Source organism: Bos taurus, chromosome 7 (assembly GCF_002263795.3).
Source record: "Bos taurus isolate L1 Dominette 01449 registration number 42190680 breed Hereford chromosome 7, ARS-UCD2.0, whole genome shotgun sequence".
Classification (NCBI taxonomy): domain Eukaryota; kingdom Metazoa; phylum Chordata; class Mammalia; order Artiodactyla; family Bovidae; genus Bos; species Bos taurus.
The window spans coordinates 79012546-79031846 of NC_037334.1; the positions used below are offsets into that span (position 1 = coordinate 79012546).

The following is a 19301-nucleotide window of genomic DNA, read 5'->3' on the forward strand; positions in this document are numbered from 1 at the left end:
GGAAGTCAAAAGCATTGGTTTTCAACTATTGCTTCTCTCTGTTTGTGGATCTCTTTTCATGTTTGGGTTATTTGTGAAATCCCTTTGCAAACTTAAGAAATCTCCCTGCATCTCCGCCAGTGCCCCAATTCCACTGCCAGGAGAGAAGGGAACCTAAATGTAGAGCGAATGTCTTCTGCGAATTTAGTCGATTTGTGGACTTTTTCTTTTTTAAAGGGGCAGAGGTATGTGCGTGAATTTTTAAAAAGATTTCCTAATTGTTGGGAAATGAGCACAAAATCTTCCTTGATGATTTTGAACCTGTGGCCTCAGCGTGGTGATAACAACTATGACGGCGATCACAGATGACAAGTGTGGTAGTGACACCGTGTGAAAGGCACTGAACTAAGTGCTCTAGTGGATTTTTATCTTAATCTTCACAACATTTCTGTGAAATAAGTGCTGCTGTACCTTAGTTTCTATTTAAGGAAAGCTTAGCTTATTTGTCCAAAGCAAGTTGTGTTGGAGTCAGGGGACGTCCCGTCTCCTGTTTGCCTGTGGTGCCAACTAGCAAGTATTTGATTGCAAAAGCTGGCAAAATAATGCTTAAATTGTATGGATGAACAAATGGTACATTTTAAGATGAAACAAATCATTTGTAAATGTGAAGAGCAGCCTTAAAAGCTGTATATTCCTAGAAAGATGGTTTTAAACTGTTCTCCCATTCTAATACTGTGCATTTCAGTGTATATATAATATGCAGCATCACATTTGAAGGATAACAAATCGGTACACTATTGTATCTTAATGAGAATGGTGTGCCATAGTCAAAATACGTGAACTAAGTAGTATGTTTTATACCATATTTTACATTCTTCTGTTGAAAGATATTTGAAAGGGTAAGGTGTGCAATTAAACAAATTTAGCTCCTGATTCCAACTTGCCTATATTTTGAAGATATATGGTGTTTATTTGCATTTTTATTCTTTTTTTGTTTTATGTGCTCATTTAAATCTTATCTCTTTTCTTCTTCTTTTTTTTTTTTAGCAGTTACATCCAGCTGTTTATTGCCTAAGCATTCTGGGGCTTGCTTCATCACTTGGCTTTGCTGTGGAGCACTCCTGTAGAGCTTACTGAATTGCATATTGAAGATCCACCCATTTGGTGAGTGGAATCATAGCTACAATTTTATGTTTTGCTCTGCTCAAGTTGTGTTTGCATTGTTGACCAAAGTGCTTTCATATAGAGAGCAAAATAGGGCTTTTCCAGCTCTGTGTAAGAAAGCTGGCTTTTCTTTTTTTTTTTTTTTTACTTTTTTTTTCTTTTTCCCTTATGGACAAAAGTAATTTGTACTGTCATTTTCTCTCTCTGAAATCAGCAATTCTCTCTCCTTCCCAACCCAAGAGAATGACCTTACCATTCTTCAGTCATGCATCTGTTTCTTATCTACCTGAATGGACCTCTCCCCAGCTCTCAAGTTCTCATTCCCTGACCTCTAAGAATAATTTGGCCATCACACTTTTGGTATTCGCTATGTACACTTGGAAATAAAACGTGGTGGTTGTGATTAGCTGGCTCACATAGTATCACATTCTCATGTATAAAGACCTTTTGGATGGAAAAACTTGGCCCCCTTTATCAGAACTGTTTAACATTGTTAATCTGTGCAGGCAGAAAGAGAAAAGGGAGCTGGAAAATCTTTCTTCCTCTTTTATTGTCCCTGAACTGGCATTCTCAATATATTTCTACAGCATCCAGCATCATATATCAAATGCCTTCGTCAGGCTTTCTTGAGTTTCCTATATCCATTTTTCTATACCGTTTTGCTCTTTTCAGTCTTGCTTTTATATTTTTACAAGTTAAATCCTTGTACCACGATGGCTTACCTTTGGGTGGGACAATTAAAGGGTTCTCTGGGAACAGTCAATGCATTGTGCAATTCTGATTTGAAGATGCGCATCTGACTTAGCTAAAGCATCAGTTTGCAGATTAATTCCAGTGATTTGAGTATGTATAGAAATTTTGTGTTTAAGAACAAGGTGTGAGAGGAGGTCCAGTAGAGACTCATAAATGATTCGATGGATAAATGTAAGAGGTATCTGGATTAAATCTTTTTTGTTTTTCTTTACTGCTTGTAGAAATTTTTCAGTGAAAGTGAGGCAGTGAGTAAAGAACAGGTCTTATGTGGCTAAGGGAGTGGGTATGGGAATAAGGGAGGGTAATGATGGGTATGTCCTCTTGAAGGAGTCATTTGAAATACAGCCATCAGACAGCCTTAGTTCAAACAGTCAATTTAGAACATACTCATGGAGCAGACAATATAAAACACCTAAATGGAAATCTCATGAGGCTGTAGTAACAATTAAAGTAGATGATACAATAAGGTACTTACCCTGGTAGATGAACAACACAGTCAGGGGTAAATGAGTGTCATCAGCAGTTCTAACTCCATTTTGCTGTCAAAGAAACTAAAGTCCAAGCAGCTGGCTTGAAATAGACCTTTATGCTACTGCAGGTTTTCCATGTTTTCTCACCATCCTATGTTTTCTTGGGTGTGTAGTCTGATGGGGAGAATCTTCTGTTAGAGTATTAAGGGTTTCTTTTTGGATTTTATTGTGCTTTGATTCTGAGAAAGGCATCCAATTTAATAAATTTCAACACACCTTAAGCTTCTCTGAAGCATCCTTGTTCCTAGTGTCTTTGGAGGTCAGATCCAAACTGGGTTGTACAAGGAAACTTGATTTTGTTAGAACATATCTCTGACTTCATGGTTGCTTCCCCACAGATCAGATACCATCCTATCCCAGAATCATCTCCTGATTCCATTTTCTGTCTTGGAAGCTTGGGTCCATTTTTGTTTCTGTTCTTAAGGAACAACCACCAAGTGGTAGAAACCCATTATAAATGTAGAGTTGTCAGTTTTGGAAGAAATAGGAGGCCTTATGGTGACACAGACCTAAGACTTTGGTATATCCTATGCTAGCCCATCCATCCTCTCCTAGAGCAAGTGACAGAAGAGAGCACTGCAGAGTTAGAGGAGGTAAGTTTGGTGGGACAGGACCTAGGAGGATGAAGCCTATGTTTAGGATTCTTAGAGAATTTTCCTAACCTTGTTGAAGCCAACAGTTGTCCCCTGTTTCTCTCTTGCTCACCCTCCCAACCTTATCATCTAATCTTTTGATTAAGATTTCTGGAGAAAATGGATCTTTGGTACGTTGTGTTCAGGGAAACAGGCAGAGGGTAATGAGAAGTAGCCTGTAAATGGGGGAAGGAGAATTGCCTGCATGCTCTTAGGAACTCCCTTGATAATGAAAGCAAGTCTCCAGATTTCAGTGGTCTGCCTAGTGTGCTGGCCTGCAAAACCATTACATTTTTCTCAATGTTCTCATTTGATTTTGCCATTATTTAGTTAAGGTAGTACTTTGATAATTGACTACTGCAACCAAAAATGTCTTGAATTTTGACTGAATAGTAAGCCCCTCAGTGAGGCCAGACTTCGTTTTCAGAAAATTACTATTAATATTAACTTTGAGAAAAAGTTATTCACGGTAACTCTCTAGCATCATATTTTATATTCTATTAAACCTGTTCTCAATTACTAATACCTACCTATTTGGAAAAGGACTCTACAAGGCTCTGCCCTCTGCTGTTCATTCAGTGTCATTTGTAGCCCTAACAGAATGGATCAGAGTAGCTTTCCCAGGCAACAGGAGGCTTTATAAATACAAACTGGTGTTTCCCCAGGTGTTCACTTTCCTCCTAGACCACCAATGTTTTTTTCCTTTGGCTTATACCTGAAGTTTTAAATGCTACTCTTTTTGTTCCTAAGAAGCAGTATAAAATATACAGCTTTACTGGCCAGGGATCTACCTTAAAGGTTTCTGTGCGACTCCTTTTGCTTCATTGGTAGTGTATAACATGGTTTTTACTCCATGGTGGATTCATAAAATACATGGGATTTAAATGGAGGTTCTCATAGTTCTAGGATAGTCATATCTCCTTTCAACCAGACTAGGATGAAATGCAAGACGTGATTTTGTTATCACTAAAAATATGCCTTTTGGCTAATTTTTTTGCTTAAAAAAAAAAAGAAAGAAAGAAAATGAAGAGGAAGCAACTTTAAAATTATAGAAAAAAAAACTGTTATACTTTGAAAGATTGTCTTAGATAAGGGCTAAACAGAACCAGTGTTTCTAGATTTCTAATGTGATTGGAATGAAGAGCTACTTTAGGTAGAAATGTAGGGAAAATCAACAGACCTATATGAAGGCTGTGTTTTCAGCTACATATCCTGCAGTGGGTGATGTGTGGATTTAATTCTCCATCAGTAGAAGGGAAGTGACATTTTTCACTTTCTTTCCCATTTAAATAGTTCATAATAATCAGTATGTACTGAATATATAAGTGACCAAATCTCTTTAAAAAATAAGATTAGCACATTTTTCTCTCTAATTTCAGATATACTTCTATGCAAGAACTGAAATTATTAGCACCATTTTGAAAATATTACACTGAGCTCTTTTTTTCCCTTTTCCTTTTCCTTTCTTGCCAGCAGAAAAACACCCTTTAATACTCAACATCTAACCTTTAAGATGAGTGCATTTTGAGACTTTTTTCCCCCTACATTACATGCTTGAGTTGCTTCTTAACATTGTGAGATTTACAACAGGTTTTCTTTAAATATTTCACATTCTCTCACATATAATCATGCAATGTTACATATTTCACAAAATATTTTCTTGAAAATTTAAGAATAACATAGAACTTATATAACCAGAACTAATATATAATGTTTATGGTGTTTTAATATAGTAATTATGAATAGATAAAAAGTAGAAAGGAAGTTATTAAATCCATAACATGTACCACATTTAAAAATGCTTTCTCTTTAACATAAATTCTTTGATTGAACATGAAAATAAAATCTTAATTAACCCTAAAATCTGAGGTCCCAAGAGGTTAAATATTTTGCTCAAGGGAACCAAGTTTTGGGGTCTAATCCATTTCTCCAGACACCAGTCCACTAACTGAACATTTTTTGACCAGAATATGGGATTATTCTAGAGAAAACCATGTTTTACTGTAAAGAATATGATCTGATAAGCTATGATCTAGTTAATTAATTGTATAACTTTCTAAATTATGGATTATTTTGTTTAAATTCCTGCTCTTGTCACTTAATTTTTAATGCTGAAATGGGACTAGTGTACTTAGCATTTTTGCCAACTCTCACTGGATGCAGATTTACGTTTTCAGTCCATGAATATATCAATATGTATCAAAGAGGTGTTTGTAACATGAACCAATAAAATTTTTAAATGCTATTTAAACTTTTAAGTAACTCGTTTGGTACATTGAGATGAAATACCTTTGAATGACTTGGCTTTCTATTACAAAACAGTTTTAAAAAAAAGAAAAGTATTTTATAGATGTTTATTATATCATTGGAACTATGCAAAACAAGATAAACAAATAGAACAGGATTGGGGTAAAACCAAGCATTTTAATAGCTGTTGAAGAAATAAAGGAAAATAAATGAATCCAATTTAACTGAAAAACTAAAACATAACTATATGTTGTTAAAAGTTTAGTCTAATATAAATTAAATACCATCATATACAATATAAGTTGTAAATAAGGAAAAAAATTATAGTTAAGCTCTTTAAATGGTTGTGTGTGTGTGTGTGTGTGTGTGTGTGTGTGTGTATGTGTGTGTGTGTGTTGTTCATGTGTATCATACCCAGGTCCATAGAAAATAGGTAATGAAAGTAGGCATCTTAATAAAGAATGTACGAATATAAGGTCATAGTCATACAAAGAATTAAGTATCAAGAGCAGAGGGAATATAAATAAATACATTTGATTGTCCTTATTGGTGGTAGTCATGTTCTATAACGTTGCCTATAACACTGAATTAGTAAATGCTAAACCGCTGCTCCTCGGGGGAATCAAGCATTAAGTCAGTGCAGCCCTGTGGTTGCAACATTTTTATCAACCAATCAACAGATCAATATGTAACCTTGTTTTATGTGTGTTTCTGTTTAAAGACTTCTTATTTACTATATATCGTTGATTGTTAACAGTGAACTCACAGACGACAGCACCATAACTCTCCCCTGAACAAAGCTCATCTAGCGCATGTATTTTCTCTATAAGGCACTTCACAGCCTTTTTGCACTTAAAAATCACTAGACAACACTATACTGCAACGCTTAGGAGTCATTTAAAATAGCAGAATCACCAAGAAAATGCACAAAAATGTAAGCACGTGGCACTAAGGAGACAATGGAAAAGACCTTTTGAGCACTGATACCGCAAGGCAGTCGCCTTGTTCCGTTTTAGTTGGGAACGTGGATATCAGGTGACATCCTGTGCCAGGAGTCTTGATTTTTGAGTGGCAAATGTCTTTAGTTTCTCTATAAAGAGAAGCCAAAAGGGGATAACCCTATGTTCAATAATTAATGTTTCAGTATTTTGTTTTATTTGGAAATGATCTAGATATTCGATGAATAGTCATCATTTGCCTTCTCTCAGAACAGACAGTTCTTGACTTATGGTGGTTTAAGAATTTTAAACTTTATGACAGTACAAAAGAGATTCACTTTCAGAAGAAACCATATGTCGAATTTGAATTTTGATCTTTTGTTCAGGCTAGCATATGTGGTACTATACTTTTCTATGTTGCTGAGCAGTAGCAGTGAACCATAGCCCCCAGTCCCCAGTCAGCCATGCAGTCCTGAGGGTCAACAGCCACTACACTTACAACCATTTTGTACCCACACAACTGTTTGTTTTTCACTTTCAGTATGCTATTCAATAAACTACATGAGATATTCAATTCTTTATTATAAAATAAGCTTTGTGTTAGATGATTTCACCCAATTATAGGCAAGTGTTCCGGATGCATTTAAGATAGTCTAAGCTCAACTATGTTGTTTGGAAGGTTAGGGGTATTAAATGCATTTTCAATTTATATTTTCAACTTTCAGTGAGTTTATTGGAATATTGCTCCACCTTAAGATAGGAAGATCTGTATAGCATTAAGGTTTCAAGTGACCAAAATATTTTGGAAACTTATAAGTTGACATGCCATAAGGCATAATTATTGTTGAAAGTTCATTTATAAACTTTTATCTTACTTACATCCACTAAATTTACTTATTCTTAGCAATTATGTTCAGATTACTCATGAAAATTTCATGAGGTATTTAACAGTGACCATCATCTTATCTTTCTGCTAATAAATTCTATAACAGAGATAACATGAGCTTATTTGAATGTTAGTAAATCAAGGTAAATAAAAGTAGTATGTTTAACGTTGATAACACGAAAAACATGCCTGTTTCAATCAAACCAACAAACTTAAATTAGCTTTCATTTACTGATGATTATCCTAGATCATGTAAACTTGAAAAACATTTTAGAGTCTATTATATTTCTCAGAGTATACTTGATTTTATAAATAATTTTATGTCTTTGAGACATTAAATAGAAATATTTACAAATTAAATTTGGCAATATCATCTGAAAGTATAAAAATATCACAGATCTATAACATACACGCGCTAAGTCTCTTCAGTCATTTCTGACTGTTTGTGACCCTGTGGACTGTAGCCCGCCAGGCTCTTCTCTCCATGGGGTTCTCTAGGCAAGAATACTTGAGTGGGTTGCTGTGACCTCCTCCAGGGCATCTTTCTGACCCAGGGATCGAATTGCCATCTTTCTGTCTCCTGCACTGGCAGGGGGGTTCTTTATCACTAGCACACCTGGGAAGCCCGTAACATGCATACGCGGATGTATATCAACTTACAAACTCACAGATCTTACAGCTTTTGTTTTAAAATTTTAGCCATGAGACAATTAAAATAATGCAAAACTTACTAGCTTACAAAAGAACTGCTACTGCTACTGCTAAGTCGCTTCAGTTGTGTCCAACTCTGTGGGACCCCATAGACGGCAGCCCGCCAGGCTCCCCCGTCCCTGGGATTCTCCAGGCAAGAACACTGGAGCGGGTTGCCATTTCCTTCTCCAGTGCATGAAAGTGAAAAGTCAAAGTGAAGTCGCTCAGTCGTGTCCGACTCTTAGTGACCCATGGACTACAGCCTACCAGGCCCCTCCGTCCATGGGATTTTCCAGGCAAGAGTATTGGAGCGGGTTGCCACTGCCTTCTCCGTATAAAAGAACAGTTGAATCCAAATTATGTTTGTGGCATGTAGAGTAAGTTATCTACACCTAAGGTGGCTATGGCTTTTACTAATATTTATGGGAAAGACTTTTTAAGAATTTCCTCATTGGAAAACTCCCTGATGCTGGGAAAGAATGAGAGCAGAAAGAGAAGAGGGCATCAAAGGATGAGATGGCTATATGGCATAACTGATGCAATGGACATGAACTTGGACAAACTTCGAAAGATGGTGAGGGAGAGGGAGGTCTGGAGAGGGAGAGGGAGGGAAGACATGACTGGGTGACTAAACAACAACAATTTCCAAATAGCTTCTTCCTTTTCTTTTTTTTTTTTTTCTAATAAGAATTATCTTCCTGAAGTTTGCATTTCAAGAGATGGTTCTGGTTTCCTAGAGAAGACCAGACAGAACATTTATATCTCAGAGGCACAGAGAAAGGTTTTAAGTTTCTCAGAAAAGGGATTTTGTTTCCTAAATCCAGATTTTTAACAATATCTATAAACCTTCCAACTGAATGGGGGAGGTTTGGGGATTGGTAAAAAGGATCAGTGGGCTTTGAATCTTTTCTATAGTCACATTTCTGTTCTAATAAGAGTAGATTTATAAGACAAATACAAATACAACTTTTTAATTTCTCATAGAGTTGGGTTGTAACCTGGATGGTATCCAGGAACTGACCTAGCCATCCAACTACATTATCCTCAGTTTGGTTCTTTATATCAGGAAGAAGATCCTCAGCTAAGATGAATATCAAAAGTTTCCTATGTTCTAGATTTAGAACTAGGTGTCTTTGGAATGTTTGAGCAAATCCTTCCACAAAGGCTTTAGAATGCTTTTCTTTCCTTGTGGATACATTGTTTCATTTTAGCTTTGGGAAGAAGGTCTGAAAGGACCCAATCTGACTTTAGCCAGCCCCAGTCTGGTTTTTAAGTCAGACTCAGTCCAGCTCCCTCAGTTCTGAACCCTGTGTGGAAAAGGAATTGCTCAGATAAAGCCTGAAAGCTCATAATGCAAAAGCATCCATAAGAAGTCAATAAAAAAGAGGAGAAAGAGGAAGAGGAGGGTGGTATTTGAACCCTTCTCCTGTCACGTGTCAACTATTTAACCTTGAGAAGGCTAATATCTAAGGTTTAATATCTAAGTCTCACTTTCTTCATTTGTAAAATGAGATGATATCAACTCCTGGATAAGGTTGTGGTAAATGTTTTGAAGTGGCTGTAGTGAAAGTCTAGCACTGTAGTTGGTATGTAATAGGCTCTCAATAAGCAGCCTTGTTATTATTCTGCAGTGTGCTTATCAAAACCCCAGCCATTATTCACGGCTCATTCTGTGCCATCCACTCTCTGGTGCTTTCCTTACGCATCTGCCCACGATGATAACTACAATGATAACTCTTTCCTCTGAATTCCATATCACTTCTTTCATTCTTTTGAAGCACTACCATATACTTTGGATGTAACTGAACCTTTAGAAAGCCAAAAAAAAGACAAACTTTTTACCACATTTAACATACTATTCTCTCAAGATACACACACAAAACATTTAGTGAATTCATTTTTTCAATTAAAAGGACTTCTCTGGTGATCCAGTAGATAAGACCTCACCTTCTAGTGCAAAGGGTACAGGTTCGATTCTTGGTTGGGGAAGCTAAGATCCGGGTGACTTGTGGCCAAAAAACCAAAACATAGAGCAGAAGCAATATTTTAACAAATACAATAAAGACTTTAAAAAGGGCCTACATTAAAAAAAGAAAAAAGAAAAACACACACAACAACCTAAAGGAAAATAATTATATGAAATGAGAAAAGTCATGTCAGCAGAAACTAAGAAGGTGAATTCCAATCTAAGTAATGGTAGAAAAATATAGTTTAACTGTCACCTCTGCAGTCCATGGGGTCTCAAAGAGTCGGACACGACTGAGCAACTGCACTGAAAGTTTCAGTTTCTTCGGCAGAGTGACATCAAAGTGGCTTGCCCAGGGTTGCCAAGTAAATGATGAGGGCAAACACAAGGTCTATCTGACTTAGAGCTGAAGTTTGATCAGTAACTGCCCTTCAACTTGACAAGCCTTTGAGCTTGAGCATGCTACAAAACTCTTTAGGGCTGCAGGTTTCCATGTGTAAAAGTGTTTCCCTCATGGGCTATTCAGAAGAGTCAGTTAGTTATTCTGTGTAAAAGTATTTAAAACAGAGCTGGGCTGGTAGGAACAACTTTAATTTTTGTAGTTTTTTATTTTAATTATTGTTATAATTGCTATCATTAATAGTAGCAACAGCATAATTATTTTGTTGTTATTATTATAACACTATTATTAATATCAAAAAAGCAAAATGAGTATCACTGGTGGTACAGGACATGCAAATGATCCTAAGACAGTGAAACAGAGAAACAGAACAGTGAGGAAGTTATTCCCGTTTCAAATTGCTCTGATATATCCATTACTTCAGGAAGAGCATTTCAGTTTATAGCTACTATGATTTTAACAATTCCCTTCTTTTCTGTATTTTAGGAAAAAAGACAACAGGCTCATATTCAGAGTTTTCATAGCTAACTATATCTACTTTGAAATTAGGAGTGTTTTAAAAATTAAATTTATTTTTACAGCTACCTTCTATTCATTGGAAATAATTCTGCTTTTTTGTTTAAGTCTATTATTATTACCTTTTAAAATGTGTACTTAAAAAACAAAAAATCATAAGTACTTATTCAAGATAAGTAAAAATGGTAAGAAATAATGCTTATGCTCTCATACAGAGAGTCGTCATTGGGAAGGTAGTGATGGAAATATGGTTGGGAAATACTGCAGTGTAAGAAGCTGGCGAGGGACTTCCTTGGTGGTCCAGTGGTGAAGACTCCATGTTCCCAGTGCAGGGGGCCCGAGTTTGACCCTTGATCAGGGACCTAGATCCCGCATGCCACAACTCAAGGTCCCATGCTGCAACTGAGACCCAGCACAGCCAAATAAATACATTTTTAAAATTAAAAAAGAAGCTGGCAAAAAACAAAACAACCAAAAAAGTGAAGTGAGCAAACTCCACAGTGGTACCACTATGACCAGAACAGAAGGTTTATGGAGAGAATTAATGGAATATAAGGTTGAGGAAGCTTTCCTTTTCCTCATTTCACCATGAAGTGATAAACTGTGGGTCAGGGAGGCAGCACTGGTCTATAGACAATTACTGGTGAACTTCCACTCTAAACCACAGCATTCAGGCCAGGGCTATTAGTAGCCACTTCTTTTGTAGTTTACATTCAGGAAGCCATTTTGGAATAAGCAGTATGATTCAGGCTTTTCACCTTAGGAAACTAACTTCTGGCTTCCTTATTACTGAATCTTAAAAGCTTAACCAATTGCTTGGGACATTATTGGTATTCACTAAATAAGTTTCTGAATGAATGAGTGAATTCTGTCCACTGAGTGTCCTTTACGGAGTTCATTTTACATTTGTGTGAGTACATCTAAAAACTTTGATGGGATTGGCATAGAGATAATAAGTGAATTAATTGAAATCTAGTAGATATGTGAGGAGAAGGCAATGGCACCCCACTCCAGTACTCTTGCTTGGAAAATCCCATGGATGGAGGAGCCTGTCAGGCTGCAGCCCATAGGGTCGCTAAGAGTTGGACACGACTGAGCAACTTCCCTTTCACTTTTCACTTTCATGCATTGGAGAAGGAAATGGCAACCCACTCCAGTGTTCTTGCCTGGAGAATCCCAGGGATGGTGGAGCCTGCTGGGCTGCCGTCTATGGGGTCACACAGAGTCGGACACGACTGAAGTGACTTAGCAGCAGCAGCAGCAGCAGCAGATGTGTGAGCTTTAGTGAGGTCACCAGTCTCACTGTAGAAGTGTTTTGGAGACCCACTGCTTTCAGGTACCACAAATCGTGATATTAAATTGATTCAAGAGCCCCAAAGTGCATGCAGATGTCCCTCCTGAGATAAGGAGAAAAGAAATGTTATTAACCATTCAGTTTCCTTAAAGGATCCATTCAGGACTTTTTTTTAAATTTTTTATTGAAGTATAGTTGCTTTACAATGTTGTGTGGTTTCTACTGTATGACCCAGTAATCCCACTCCTCTGTATATACCCCCCAAAAAACAAAGCTCTCAAAAGTTAAAAAAAAAGAAAAAAAGATACATGCACCCGAATGTTCATAGCAGCACTGTTTACATTAAACATCCATCAACAGAGGAATGGATAAAGAAAATGTGATAAATGTATACAATACTACTACTACTAAGTCACTTCATTCGTGTCCGACTCTGTGCGACCCCATAGATGGCAAGCAGTTCACCAGGCTCCGCCGTCCCTGGGATTCTCCAGGCAAGAACACTGGAGTGGGTTGCCATTTCCTTCTCCAGTGCATGAAAGTGAAAAGTGAAAGTGAAGTCTCTCAGTCGTGTCCGACCCTTAGCAACCCCATGGACTACAGCCTACCAGGATCCTCCATCCATGGGATTTTCCAAGCAAGAGTAATATGACTAATTCAGTTGTATTTGTCAGGAGTCTTCATAGATTGCTAACCTTGGGGTGGAAAAGCCCATTGGTAGGACAGTGGAAAGCAAAGAGATGATGCTTCCGCACAATGACATCACTATTTTAACAGGATGTGAAGCAGGATGATTCATGAGACAAATAATTCTCTGCTATATTCTGTGTGCATATGTATGTGTGTATTTGTGTGTGCAAGTTGAGGGTGTCGAGAGCAGTGCTTTCAGAAAAGTTGTCTAGTCTACCCCTCTAAAGATTCCTCCTTACCTCAACTGAACATTGAAGGTCATTGTTTTAAATGAGGATATGTGAAATTAGCCATTTGTAGAATAATTCTGATTTTGATGTGCTTTCTCACTCATGTATAAGAAACGGTAGTGATTTTTTGGTGGGGGTACAGGAATAAAGGTTACAGAGAATTTGTAATTAGAGATGCCATATCATGTTTTCCTAAATTTATTGCAAAACAATGAGTTCCAACTGTTTTGTCAAACAAAACCCCTCTGCCTGTACCCACTAATATTTTGAAGACATATCTATAGGATATCCAGGATTTTACCTCTAATTACCCATAAGCTCTGTATTATGAGATTGCTTTAGAGAGCCGTTTTAGTTTTTTATGTATATGAAACAGATTGAGAATTTTCCCAAAATGTAGAGATATTTCAGACCAAATGTTGAAGTTCAATAACAACAACAATAATAATAAATTCTGGAACTTAATAATAGGTAACATATGGAGATCACATAGTATCATGGGTTGACTCTGCTAAGGACTAAACAAGCACACATTATCCCATTTGATTCCCACAATGCTTCACGGAACACCCGGACTCACAACTTCTGTACTCCCTACACCTTCTGTTCACCACCCGGCTTTACCTGCATATTGTTTTTCAGCTACTCTCTCCTGGCTAAGCTGGATAAACATTGAAAGGGCAGTTTTTTCACAGTATAATTCAAGGCATCTTTGTTTAATATAAAATAAAAAGGCCCAAATTTGTTTACTGTATCATGTCAGTATCAGAGTTCAAGCTGATATTATACTTTATGAATGACAGCTTTCTGAGTAAAGTAATACTTAATGAATGTCTTGATCAGACATTCTAGGGGAAAAACAGACATTATACATACATTTTTGTTGTACTAGACTCTTAGTCACAAGTTCTTTAACATGAGGGCCATCATAAAGTATTCACCTGATTCAAATATGATAGAATTATTTATTTTCAAATTTATCAATTCCAGATCATGAATTCCAAATTGCTCTTTTGTATCCTTGAAGGCCACCTTAAGTGATAAAGAAATTCTCCTGACCTTGGAGTGACTCCAAGAGACAATTCAAAGGCAAGATACAGCAGCCTTCAAAAAAAGCTCAACATAAATTTGAATGTGCTCTAAAGAGAGGGCAGCTGTCACCATGGTGATTTTATTCTTTCCTAGACTGAGTTCAAAATGAGAGGGGAGGTGTTTTCAAAGTAAAGATGCTGAAATAAGTGAATTAAAGATCTGGATATAATTTCTATCAATAGAAATATGGTGCTTAGTTTGAAGTTTGGAGCCTATATATGGATTTGTATACTCAAGATAATGATTGTTAAGTAGCCTGAGAGATCATCTTTCTATTGTCAAAATATTTACAGATAATTACAGTTGTCCTTATCATTATCAATATTCTGCTAAAAGGCATTATATTCTCAGTGATTTCTCAACTAATATTGAATGTTTACTATTCCTGTGCAATACACAAAGTTTTGTGCATGCTTTATTTCATTTAATCTATGAGAGAGATAGTATAATCATTCCCATTTAAAAGATGCAAAAACTAAGGCAAAGGAGACAAAGGCTTTGAAGTTCTTTTAAATGTTTATTTGGATTTGATTTTAATTTTTTCAGTGCCATAGTTTTATAAAAAATAGGTTAAAAAGCCCCATCCTCATGAAGCATGCATGCCAGTGGTTTGTGTATGCCGCACAGTAAATGCCAGATGTAAGAGTCAAACCCAGGTTCAAATACAAAAACCCTAGTGTAAATAACTCGAGTCAGAGTATCAAAGCATACATAAATATTATAGGATGTTGAAAGTCTTGTTTAAGATTAGCCATACCTACAGGTCAGATTTGGGACAATACAGGAAGGAAAACCTTTGAAACAATTCTGGAGGGCTCACAGCTACTTTTGTGCTCCATTATCAGAATTTTAGGAATACATCACCAAAGATATAACTTTTTTCCTATCCCCTGTTACCCAGAAGCCTCTTTGGACTTCTGGAAATTCCTGTCAACTACATTTGAAGAACGATTCTCTTCCAGTTGGGAAGGGCCTTCTCTTAAACTGAGCATATGAAACCGAGATTTATCAAACTCAACCTGGCTACCATTGTGGTGACAGATGTCCCAGCTCAAACTCCCTCAGACAATCCTGGAGTGGCTCTTTGCAGTTCTACATGTGCCAACAGTCGTTTTCAAACACTGCATTTTTTTTTGCTCATGTTCTCCTTGCTTTTCATGTGAACTTCATCAGGTAGCTCTTTCCCCTGTATATGTGATTTCTGACTTTTAAAACCGGGAAGAGCAATTCTTTCCTCTTAGATCACTGAAAGTCTGACAAGTTGAATATCTTGGTGAACGTTTATCAGTATTTGGGAGTACTGACCCTCCTGCTCCAAGTCCAGAGGTCCTAGTGTTGTTCACCTCCTAGCCCCAAAGCAAAAGAACCTTCCTTTGTCTCTTTTTTGAATACTTTGGAGAATTCCTAGCCAGTAACTTCATTTCCCTGGAGGAAATGCATGAGAGCCAGCTGCTAAGTGCCGGTGTTTGCATGCACCTGTTTGTTTATTTTCTAAAATGTAATTGGAAATATGCCTGGAAGCCTGAGTCTGTTCTGTAGTACACTCAAACCAGATTCAGTGCACAGAAGACAACCACAGCCTTGTATTGTGCATCTTGCACAGCAATACAACTATTGTGTGCACAGGTCTCTAGTTGGCGTTTTGCAAAGACATGATGATCAGGAATGCCTGGAACACAAACTTTTCATGGGTGACCGAGATATTGACAATTAACCAGGAACATTCATGGAAAACACCACACAGTATTCATAACTCCTTGTCACGGACTACAAAACTCTTTATCAATGGGTTTTAACGCTGGCTGCATTTTAATATAATTTAGGAAATTTTAAAACACACACATACACATATACAGACTCTGGACTCTACCTGTAGTGAATGTGATTTAGTTCACCCGGGGTGGGGCCCATATATCCATATTTTGCAAAAAACTAATTAAATAATATTATGTAGTTGGTGCTGGGAATTGTAATGCCTACCTTTCAACCTTTCCTCTGGGTACTTCTCTCAGGTCTTTGGTCTTTCTTTTCCCTTCTACAGACATGCTCTTTACCTAGATCTCTGCATAGCCATTCCTCTTGTACCATTTAGCTCTTAGCTCACAGACTCTCTTACTGGAATATATATAAGCAACACCTTCTGGGGTTGTGAAGTGCATTTCAGGAGAGGCCATAAACTTATGCTTCCTTTCCTGATGATCAGCACTCTCTCCAGTTGCTCTCAAGTCAGCTACTTCAATTTTTTTTTCCTTTTCCAGGTTACTGACTGAGACCAATTTGTTTATTGTTCTGTGTTTTTATTTTTTTAATCTCCTGTCACTTAAAGGTAGTAGCCAAGAGGGTAGAAACTTTCTCTGGCTTGTTCAGCCTTGTATTTCTGGTACCTAGAATAACAACTTGCATACAGTTGGTGCCCAATAAACATTTGTTAAATGCATGTTCTGTGTGTGATACACAAAGCTGAAAATCTCTGCTGTAAAGCAGTAATATAAAGTAGTTGAAATTCATCAGGAAACTTGAATAGCCAAAGTAAGGTTCTGAATAGATTCAAATAAAGAGAGGGTGATCTCTAACAAGATGTTGGGAAGATGATCTTTGTGAAGGGAGCAGTATCCCTTATGAGCAGCCTTCCCTGGTGGCTCAGATGGTAAAGAATCCACCTGAAATGCTAGAGACCAGGTTCGATCCCTGGGTCAGGCAGATCTCCTGAAGAAGGGAATTGCTACCTATACCAATATTCTTGCCTGGAGAATCCCATGGACAGAAGAGCGTGGCTGGCTACACAGTCCATGCGGTCGCAAAGAGTTGGACACGACTGAGCGACTAACACTTTCACATTCAAGTCAAGCTCAGAGTAGCACAAGCTAGTTATCTTGGCTGGGATGAATGTGCTATGACTAAAATTAAGCCCATCTCATGATATAATGAAATCATTCAAAGTGAAAACAGTATTTGGAAATAGATCACAAATGGTATCTAAAGCAAATATCTCTAAATAATATGAACATGACTGTCATGGAGAAAATACAGTATTCCCCAACTCCCATAAAAACTCAATTTCAATTAATATTCCCAAAAAAACTAATCAGATAATAACAACAACAGTGACTATCACATATTTATTATATTGTTTTAACCCTCATAGTAAACTTATGAGGTGATTACTATCCACAGCTTCCCATTGACTAAATGGAGATCAGAGATCAAGCAATCCACTGAAGTCCCATCCCAAGTTAAAAATTGAAATGTGATTTGAGCCTAGAGTTGTGAACCCCAAAGCTACTGCATTCACCCAAAATACTGAACTGCTTGATTTGGATCCAGTTTCATCAGACGTGATCCCCATGATTGTCTTTCATACTATTTACGTCTCACCCAATCAGAATTTTAATAAGTACAGAAAGTCTTCAAATTATAATTTCTTAGGAACTTTTAAGGTCCATCATTTGGAGCTTGAAATATGCCTTCTCAAAGGAAGAATGTTATGGATACTCCCCCAATCCCCAGGCCACAGAAGCCAAACATAATTCTGAACATCTTCTTGGACAAGAAAAAGAAAGTAATTTTATTTTACATGTTGTTTTACATCCTAATTTTAATTATGGCAATAGCATGTGACATTTAGAAACAGACACAATAATTTGTCCATGTTTTAATATACTGTACAAATATTTGAGCAAAATAGGCTGCCAAAATGCCCATTCAGTTTTGGTTTATACTTAAATTGAATGCTGATACCTAGTAATGGTTTAATTAGAGTAGGTGAAAAAGATGTATGGGTGATTCTGTACAGATGTCAAAGGAGACGAGAGACTCTTTGAAAAAATTTAGGTGAATCTTAATTGTTTTTACTATATGTGATTTCATTTCAAGCTTGATTTTTTTTTTCTTATGACAATATCATTCCTCTTAAAGCATGTTGATACAGGAACAGGATGATGGGAGAGTTTGAACAGGATCTGCAGGTCTAAGTCAGATGAAAATGCAAGTTTATTAGGTGTTTTAGTGAGAGCCAGGAATTAAAGACAGAGGATAGGGATGGTGACTGTAGGGAGAAATTTGAAAGAAGAGATACTGCTTGGATTAGGCCCTATCACCAAGCTGCTCTGAGCTTAAATCGCTTTACTTGTTGTCCAGGGTCCAAAGTAGAGGGCTGCCAGTAAGACTGGAGCTGGGTGACGAGAGGGCTTAGAACTCAGCAGGCAAGGCTTGTCTGCAAGGCTTAGGTGTTACAGGGGAGAGGCTGTTCTCTTTAGTTATAGAGGATTGACAGATTATATAAAAAGGTAATTCCTGTTGAATTCAAGTGCCAGTACAAAAACAGTACCAGTTTCTGATAATCAGCCTCAATTGATATTGAGTGCACAGGTGGGCCTATTTCTCTTTTCTTTTTTTCCTTTTTAATGATTTATTACTGTCAGAGAAGAATGGTAATAAACCATTCCAGTGTATTTCCTTCAAAAAGTGGAGCTACTGCTGGTTTGTTTTTAAAACAAATAGTTAATTCAAAACTAACAGAATTCTCCTTTTTAAAAAAAGCTGGTAGTTGCTTATTTACTTCGTTTCAAAGGTTTTTTTTTTTTTTTTTTTAATTCAGTCTCCCTAGCAACAGAGACATCTGTCTCTATTCTCTTAGTCATTAAAGCCAAAGAAAGTAGCTGCTTCAAAAATAATAAAGGCAATTTCTATGAATTGGGTAACTGTTAATTGTTGCCAAGAAATCTTAGTGAGATAATGAGGCATGCAGCAATTGACAAAGATCTTTTCATTGATGTATGAGCTTCTAGCTAGCCCATGGTGGTTAGCTAATATATACAGTACCATCGATGAGGTATTGTGTGATTCACTATGTAACACAAATAGAGAAATGATCTTTACTCTTTCTAATTTCTTTCAGAAGTATGCCTTGCTGTGATTTTTCTGATTGCTTAGTAACTAATCATACCTTGGGATTCCAGGGAATATATTTGCCCATTATATTTCATGAAAGTAGAAAGGTTTGAAGCATTCACAATGGAGATCAATGCGACAAATAGTATAGTAGTTGTTGGTGGTGTTAAAACACAATATACTTCTTATTTGAGTTGTAGATTCTGCAAAACCATTTGAGTGAAAATACTTAAAATTGCACTCTATTCTAAAATGTATATTGGCATTTGTGCTCAAACTGTTTGCAGGCCGCTTATAATGAAACCCCAATCACCCTCTACAATAGCTTCACTAATAAACACAAAACAGGTTTTCAATGCTTTCTGCTTTCCCAGCAGCCAAGGAAGCAAATTATATTAAGTCAG

General features: G+C 37.0%; 1 protein-coding gene across 2 annotated transcripts in view; it reads left to right on the forward strand.

Annotated features, from left to right (window-relative positions):
- The window catches only part of LOC112447478 (teneurin-2), a 426777-nt gene that overhangs the window by 106087 nt on the left and 301389 nt on the right, over positions 1 to 19301 (forward strand). For both annotated transcript variants that reach the window (XM_059888818.1, XM_059888820.1), the window contains exon 2: positions 1027 to 1143. The gene's annotated coding sequence lies outside the window, so the exon portion shown is untranslated. The remainder of the gene's footprint in view (positions 1 to 1026; positions 1144 to 19301) is intronic.